Below are 9,476 nucleotides of genomic sequence, written 5' to 3'. Positions count from 1 at the left end.
ACAGGGCGAAGAGGATAGAGTATCAGTCCTGGAGTCGTGAGGACTTTAGTTCAAATCTGACCTCAGACACTTGATACTTATTAGCTGTGTGACCTTGGGTAAGTCACTTAACCTCAAATGCCTTGCCATCCTCTCTCCAAAACAAACAAAAAAAGGGAATTTATATATATATATGTGTGTGTGTGTGTGTGTGTGTGTGTGTGTGTGTGTACTTCTTTCTGATCTCATTCAGTAATTGTCAGATATTTATCATATGTAACTTTTCCAAAACTCTATTCAGGTTAACTCCTTTCTTGTTTATGTTTTAGTGAGATATATCTTGATCTGAGAGGGGTACACTAAGATCCCCAAATATTAGGTTTTTTGCCCTTTTTCTTATTGTAAATTGATTAAATTTACCTTTGAGTATTCAGATGCTAGGCTATTTCATACATTGAGTATAGATAATAATTCTATGCTACCTTTAAGGATAATGTATTTTCCTTGGTCATCTCTTTTATTTTTTTTTTTTATGAAAAGACTAACTATATTTCCCTCACTCCTGTCCCACCTCCTACTTGTTCTATTCTCTACTTTAATCCCATCCCTTTTCAAAAGTGGGTGCTTCCAACTTCCCTCCCCCCCAGGCTGCCCTCCCTTCCACCATTCCCCCTCTCATCCCTTTCCCCCCCCCATTCTCCTGGAGGGTGAGATACCCTATTTAGTGTGTATTTCATTCCCTTCTCAAGCAAAATTCAATGGGAATAAGCTTGACCCATTCACTTTTGCCTTCCTATTCTTCCCCTCCATTGTAACCATTTTCCCTTGCCTCTTCTATATGAGATAGTTTACCCCCATTCTGTCTTTCCCCATCTCCTCTCATTATATTCCTCTCTCACCTCTTAATTTCACCTTTTTAAGTATCATCCCTTCTTGTTAAATTGGTCCTGTGCCCTCTATCTATGTATACCTGTAAACATATATTTCTATTCCCTTCAACTACTGAGAAAAGTTTCATAAGTTACAATTATTGTTTTTCCATGTAGGAATGTTAATAGTTCAACTTTGATAAGTTCCTTATGATTTCTTTTCCCTGTTTACCATCTCATGCTTCTCTTGCTTCTTGTATCTGAATGTCAAATTTTCTATTCAACTCTGGTTTTTTCATCAAGAATGCTTGAAAGTCCTCTATTCCACTGAATGACCATATTTTCCCTGAAACATGATACTCAGTTTTGCTGGGTAGGTGACTCTTGGTTTTAATCCCAGCTCCTTTGAGCTCTGGAATATCATATTCCAGGCCCTTCGATCCCTCAGTGTAGAAGCTGCCAGATCCTGGGTTATCCTGATTGTATTTCTACAATATTCAAATTGTTTTTTTTCCTGGATGATTGTAATATTCTCTACTTAATCTGGGAATTCTGGAACCTGGCTGTAATGTTCCTAGGAGTTTTCTTTTGGGGATCTTTCAGGAGGTGATCGATGTATTCTTTCAACCTCTATTTTGCTCTCTGGTTCTAAAACATCAGGGCAGTTTTCTTTGAGAACTTCCTGGAGGATGATTTCTAGGATCTTACTTTGATCATGGCTTTCAGGTAGTCCCATAATTTTTAAATGCTCTCTCCTGGATCTATTTTCCAGGTCAGTGGTTTTTCCTATGAGATATTTCACATTGCCTTCTATTCTTTCATTTGTTTGGATCTGTTTAACAGCATCTTGATTTCTCATAAAGTCATTAGCTTCCATTTGCTCCAATCTAATTCTGAAGCAATGGTTTTCCTCATTGAGCTTTTGAGATTCTTTTTCCATCTGGAAAATTTGGCTTTTTAAGGCATTCTTCTCCTCATTGCCTTTTTGAGCCTCTTTTACCATTTCAGTTAGTCTATTTTTTAAGGTATTATTTTCCTCAGGCTGTTGACTCTCATTTCGTAATTTTCTTGCATTGTTTTCATTTCTCTTCCCAATTTTTCCTCCACTTCTCTTATCTGCTTCTTAAGGTCCTCTATGGCCTGTAACCAGCTCGTATTTTCCTTTGAAGCTTTTGGTGCAAGAGTTCTGGCTTCACTGTCTTCCTCCTGTTCCATGCTTTGCTCCTTTTTGTCCCCAAAATAGGAGTGTAATGTTGAAATCTTCTGTCTGCTTTGTTTCCTTTGCCTGGTCATGTCGCCCCTCAGTCACTTGACCCCTGGGCTTTTTTCCACAGTAGGACTCTGCCACCAGACAGGGGAGTTTTCATTCCAAAGGCTGGGATTTTCTCAGCTGCTGGAGGTATTAGATGGGTGCCCTCTCTGAGGTCTCCACATGCTCTGGCAAGCTGGACACACACCCCAGGACCTCCACCCTAGACTTCAATCTAGATCCAAGCAGGTTAAAGCAAGAGTGATTACCCCTCAGACTGGTGCTTGGTCCCCCTACACTCTACAGGCCAGGAGCTGAAGCTGCCATGTGGCACTGGCTGGCTGTGCCAGTGTCTCAGAAGTTTCTCGCCCCAGGGGGCAAAAGCCACGCACTCTCACTTACTGGGTCCCAAAGTCCAGACTGCACTGACCTCTCATTTTGTCCTTCGCATCTATGTGTTGATAATTCTGGAAATGGCCACAGCTGCTGCTGATCTAGAGACCCTCCTGCCGGTGGCTGGTCAGGCTCTCCCTGGGGCTAAAACTTCCCCATTGGGCTGGGCTCTGCTCCCAGAGCACTGCGCTGACTGATTCCTGCTGGCCTGCTGGGCTGTCCACAGCGGGAGGTTAGCTTCTCTGTGTCATTTTGTGGGTTCTGCAGCTCCAACGTTTGTTTAGAATCCCTTTTTTACAAGGATTGGGGAAGGTGGAAGCCGGAGCCGCAGGGAGGTCCTGCTTCTACCCTCAGTCATCTCTTTTAGTCAAATCTATTTCTTACTGTTACTTTGTCTGAGATCACAATTGCTACTCTCACCTTTTGCGTTCACTTGAAATATCTTCCTTTTCTAAAGCCCTTGTCTTCCATCAGCAACAGTGATGACAACCCCTTCTGTGCCTTTAAGGTCTTCAGTTTAATGGCAGAGATGTCATGATCTTCAGCAAAGCTTTCTAAGCAGCTCCATTAGTTTCCATGTGAATCACCAGAGGTGGACTGTAGTTATCTAGTTTTCTTGCCTTATCTGGCCTCTGCTAGTTCTGTCAGTGATTTTCAGAGGACCTGTCCTAATTAAATCCACAATAACCTAATTGACACTGGGTTCTTACAACCAAAGAGATGCCAACAGCTCCAACACCATCAAATGACCAGACTGCCAACCAGCAACTCCATGCCCTGCTATCATATGTGGTATTAGCCCTGTCCCTTTGTGGAGCCTCATACCCATGTGCAACTAGGATGGGAAGGGACAAGGGTAGAGTCTATTGCAATGACTGAACGATAGTCCCCTGGAATTTATACTAAGGATGCTTCAGTGTCTCTCACTGGATCTCTCACTCCAGATCTGCTGGAGACACTCAGAAAGTTTCTATCTCAATGACACAATTTTAAAACTTTAGACACAGATAGAAGTGTTCCCAATGTTGTCATCAGTAGCATTCCTTTTAATGGCTCACTCAGGGATGTTACTACCATGTTATAAATTACTACTCTTATATTATCATGAGACAGTGTGCTTGAGAGTCAGTCAGTCTTGAAGCCAGGAAGATGTGGGTTCAAATCCTGATTCTGACACACACTGGCTGTGTGACCCTGGGCAAGTCGCAACTTTTCACTGCTCTAGGCAGTTCTCTAAGACCAGAAGTTGCAGAGAAGGTATGGGTTTGAGTAAATTTCCTCTCCCAGAATTATCTATACCAGTAAAATTACTAGTCCAGTTCCCACCATTATTTCTATTGCCATCATCAAAGTTGTTACAGTGAATATTGTGTATATTTGCTGTGCCTAATGTGGCTAATCATTCATCCTAGATCATGTGGTCTAAGTGCACAGGACTAAATGCACAGCAATTCCTTGGTTCATGTGTGTTCAATAAAAACATCTTTTATAAACAGCAGTCTTATAGCTTATAGAAGAAATTTGTTTCCCTATCATCAATGATGAGAAGCAGGGAATGTGGCACAGTGTTGATGGTGGACCTGGAAATCACTAAGACCCAGATTGACCTGTGTGATCTCAGGCAAATGACCTAATGTCTCAGGGCTTCAGGCACTCCTCCAAATAAGTTACACATGAGTTGGTAGCCAATATATTCTTCCATCAATGAAGAAGTCTTCTCAGGGTCTGACTTAAAAAAGAAAAATCACCAATATAGCATCTTATATAGCTAACTTTAAGTCTTATCTAACCAATTGGATTGTAAGCTCCATGAGGGCAATGGGGACTGTTCATTATTTACCCATATTTCTCCTCCAGTGTCTAGCAAGGCACATCAAGATGTTCTTCAGAAAGATTGGTTGAATTAGTCATTTTACCAATGGTGCTGTCAGCTGTAACCACAACTTCCAAGACCTGTGCTTATGTTTATGTAGCTGCTTGCTGCACTCCTGCTGTCCATGTCTTCCCACCCAGTTCCATTCTTCCCCAGAAGAATCCAGTCAATGCATTCAAAACAATGCTGTGTCTCTTCTGGTACTTTTCAGGTACCAAGGCATGTTTACTTGGGCTGTGCACTGGCTCTCCCACATGCAGTCCAGCTGGTTCACTTCCTTTTAAGCTCATCGAGATTTTCTTTCACAGGAGATGCACAAGGAGATTTTTAGGAGTATGGGAGTCCCTTTGTGGAAACTCTTCATGAGTGTAGACGGATCAAAGCCCTGTCTGTCACTCGGAGTCTTAAAAGATTCCCTGGAGGCCCTGAGAGGTTAAGTTTCTTGCCTCTGGTCATAGAGCTAGCATGGATCTGAAGCAGGCCTCAAGCCCATGGCTCCCGGGCTCCAAGGCAGACCCCCACCCACTATCCCACATTACTTCTCCTTTGGTATAGACACGGGCATAGAAGTGGATTCAGTCTCCATTTCTTTACCTTGCTCTACTCCCCTACCCTTCATTGTTATGCTCCTATTTGAGTGAGTTACATTTAGCTTGCCATAATTACATTAAAAATCCAGGATGATTTTTTCAGACCAGTTAGCAATTCTAATAATAACTATATAAAATCATGAAGGCTATATACTGAGGGTGTGTTGGTGGTAAGAAGGTTAGTTAATGGAAGGGGAAAGGTTATCATGATCTACATTGGAGTAAGGGGCACCTATGAGTAAATAAGAAGTATTTATTAAGCACCCACTATGTGCCAGCCACTATGGCAGCTTAGTGTGGCAGTGGCTAGAGTGCTGGGGCTGGAGTGAGAAGACTCATCTTCCTGAGCTCAAATCTGGCCTCAGACACCTCCTAATTGTGTTACCCTGGGCAAGTCACCTAACCCTGTTTGCCTCAGTTTCCTCATCTGTAAAATGAGCTGTAGGAGGAAATGGCAAGCCACTCCAGTATCTCTGCCAAGAAAACCCCCAAAAGGGGTTATATCACGAAGAGTCAGCTACCACTGAAAAATGACTTAACGGCAACAAAATATGCCAAGCACTGTGCTAAGTGCTAGGGATACACAGACAAACAAAAACAGTTCCTGCCCTCAAGGAGCCTGCAATCTAACCCACAGCAATGAAACCACAGCTCACTTGGAACAAGTTAAATGGAAGGTCCTTGAAAACAAAAGGAGCAATTTTCAGAGGATCATCTTTTTGTCTCCATGGGAAGGTGGTAGATTTGCTGTCCTCTGCCATCATCAGACCTCTCACTGCGTTCAGTTCTGGCCACTATGGTTTAAGAAGGACATTTAGGACCTGAAGAGCATTGGGAAGAGGGAAACCAGGATGGTGAAAGGCCTTAGGGCCATGTCATATGAAGATCAGCTGAAAGAAGTGTGAATATTTAGTGTGCAGAAGAAAAGCTCAGGGAGCATGTTCTAGCTACCTCAAGTATGTGAAATCTGTTTTATAAAGAAGAAATTAGCTTCTTCCTGGAGCCAAGAGGAGAAATTGCAAGGTGGAAAATTCAAGACTGAGATCAGAAACTCTCTCTCTCTCTCTCTCTCTCTCTCTCTCCCACACACTCTCTCTCTCTCTCCCCCTCTCTCTCTCTCTCTCTCTCTCTCTCTCTCTCTCTCTCTCTCTCTCACACACACACACACACACACACACACACACTTCCTAACAGAGTCATCCAAAAGCAGAACTGGACTGCCTGGGGAGATGGTAGATCCCCTTCATCAGAGGCCTTTGAATGGAGGCTAGATGGCTACTTCATTGGTATACTGTAGCAGGGGTTCCTGTTCAGATACTCGTTGGACCAGATGGCTTATGAGGTCTTTTCCAACTCTGAGATTCTGTGATGCTGTTGTTCTTCCCAAAGCACAAGGAGTGGGAATTTCCTAATGAATTTGGTCATGGGGAGAGTTGTCATTTCAGTGTAGTGATCTGAGAAAACTCAGAAGAGTGGCAGATTTGCAATAGCCTGCTGCTATTAGTTGAAACAATTCAATAAGATAACTCTGGCAGATGGAAATCCAATGACCCTCAATAGCAACCAATATAATCTCCTCCTGTGTGAAATACTACCATGCCCCCATTGTGTTGTCTTCAATTATGGCTTCTGTTGATTGCAATATGGCAGTTTCTCTTGTATGAATCCCAGTTGCTGTTGGCATCAAGATGGCCAACTCTTTAAAGCAGAGAGGAAATGTGGGTTTGGGGGAACTTTACAGTGAGGATGAAGCCCAAGTCTCCAAATCAGAAAAGAATGGGACAACATCATAGTCTGTTAGATCTGTAAAAGGTACCTGAGAGAGCTTTACACTGTTCAGTAGGAAAGTAACACTAGGAAAATTGTCACCAAAAAGCAGCAATAAGAAAAATAAAACCTTTTGCCCATGGTGGCTGTTATCATGAGACCATTTCTATGGAATGGGAAACATCAGCTCCATGGGAGCCAACATGGTCTAGGTGATGGTCATTGTGGCTAATTTGCATCGATGACTCATCTGGCCCATGTAATTATACATAAGTCAGTAATATAATTGAAAAAAAAAAGACAACAACAGTTTGGATGGAAAACATTAGATTTGTTCCCTCCCATTTGAGCTTGTGAAAATAGGAAACAGATGGGAGAGTTCAGATATTCAGTGGGCACAATAAAAAGTCTCTCACCAGAAAAACGACATTATACTCCTCCCAAAATAAGAGACATGGTGATGGTTATTTCCTTCCTAGTGTGCAACTTCTTGCCAATGATTCCTCTTCGGAGCTGACACTAGAGTTGTCTGCCCCTCAGACTTTTAGAGATCTGCTCACAACTTGCCTGGTGGGTACTCTATCACTCCAGACCTCACCTTTCTCCTAGCCCTCACATGCTCATTACATATTTTCATTCCTTCATTTACTTACAATATTATATATACATCCTGTCTTAGTTCAGATCAGCTTTTCCAATGAATAGTGACAAGAGATGCCAAAGCTTTGAATGTGAAAGTACCCTGTATTTAAAAAGTATCTTCCCATATTAATAAAAATATATTTGTACAAATATGCAAGACAATGCCAACACTGCACAATATTTATTTGGGGGGGGGGTAAAACCCGGGGGACGACCTACTTTTTTTATAAAATATCCTGATATATATATACATATATATATATTTATTTCAGCATAATTGCTTTTTCACAATTCCATGTTTATTTAATTAATTTTAAAACATTATTATGTTAAAAGGGTACATAAGTTTTACAGACTTCCAAAGGGGTCCAGGACACAAAATAAAGGTCAAGACCCCCTGCTGTAGATAATGTGTCATAGAAAAGGCTTGCCTCAAGAATCAGAAATGAACTCAGTAACTCAGCAGGTAATAAACCCCAAACAAAATATTCGAGTAAGAACTCCCTATTTGACATGAACTGTTGGGAAAACTAGAAAGCAATCTGAAAGCAACTGAGTTTAGACCAACATCGTAGACCATATACCACAAAGGTCACATCATAAAAAAGGGAGAAAATAAGATCATGAACCTTCCACAATTATGGCTATGAAGAGAATGTTTAACCAAATGGGATAGAGAAAATTGCAAGAGACAAAAGGTATAATTTAATTTCCACGAGATTAAAAAAAAAAAACACCAAAAACCTTTGTATCAACAAAAATCAAAGCAGGGTAGGTGCAGAGGAGTGGAAAGAAGAACCATGAGCCTCCACCCCTCCACAAACCTCCTCCCCACAGATCTGGGATCCCCCAAGGCTCTCTCCTATGTCCCCTTTCCACTCTATAGCAGATATAATAGACTATCAAGGGAAGTGGGGAGAGGTTTCAGGGGGTCCAGGAATTTGGATGGTAAAAATACATCTTTATTTTCACTAACTTTGAACTAAAATTTAGCATTTCCATCAATTATAAAGCAAAAAGAACTCCACCCCCCCAACCCAAACTATTATTCTTGGAAGGCGGGGCAGGGTCCATAGGCATTATCAAATTGCCAGAGGTCCATAACACAAATAACTTTAAAAAAACAGCAGCCCTGCCCACCCACCCCATCTTGCTCAGTGATCTCCTAAGTTCCCATAAGTTCAGTTGTGATCTCTATTCAGATGATTCTGAGGTCTTTTTATCCAGGCCTAGTCTCTCTCCTGAGTTCCAATCTCACATGATCAACTCCTTTTTTGACATCCCGAACTGTTCTGGATGTCCCACAGGCATCTCAAACTTAACACAGCCAAAACAGAATTCATTTTCTTTTCTCTTAAACCCAGCTCTCTCTTCCAAATATCCCTATTACAGTCATGGGCCTCACAATTACCTAGCTTGTAACCTCTGGGTCACCTCCACCTCCTCCTACCTTGTTAACTGACTGACTACCATACTAATTATTATCTTGTTCACATTGAGTATACTTCCTTACATTTGAAAGGAATGCTAGAAAAAAAAAACACCCTGGCCTGTGATTACAGATCTTAATATATTGTGTAGAAGATCATGTTCCCTAAATCTTAACAACTTTATCCAAAGGATCCACGTAGGTTTTGGTCACATCTGCTATGCCCTAGACATCTACAGAGAGTCAGAATTTCAGAAGGAACCCCTCTTTTTTAGCTAATCCTTGGGGGTCAACTCTGCCCACATTTATTTCCTATGGAATGGCCTTTTTCTTTTGACTTTTTGACCCATTCTTAATAAAATACTGGCCTTTGTCATTTCTTGATCTGTGATGGAATGAAAATGGTCTGTTACCTAGTTTCCTCCCCATAGCACCTGATTTTATTTTACATTAAACAGTTTAATTTAAATGAAAAGCGAAATCCTCTGTTAAGGGATGGGGGATTTATATGTATGGATTAAAGAAAAAAATGGAAGGCTGAATGAAATTAAAGTAATAAACCATTTCTGCTTGTGGAGAGAGAGACGACAGGCTGGAGCAGATCTCTACCTCTTCATGGACATATGTGTGTGTGCATGTATGTGTGTATAAATTCTCTAAACAGAATCATATATAGAAAGCCAAT

Source organism: Petaurus breviceps, unplaced genomic scaffold (genome assembly GCF_028583685.1).
Source record: "Petaurus breviceps papuanus isolate PSGF00001 unplaced genomic scaffold, PetGlider_PUasm1.0 90459, whole genome shotgun sequence".
In the NCBI taxonomy this organism is placed as follows: Eukaryota; Metazoa; Chordata; class Mammalia; order Diprotodontia; family Petauridae; genus Petaurus; species Petaurus breviceps.
The sequence above is the reverse complement of the archived record's forward strand: the minus strand, read 5'-3'. Positions refer to the sequence as shown.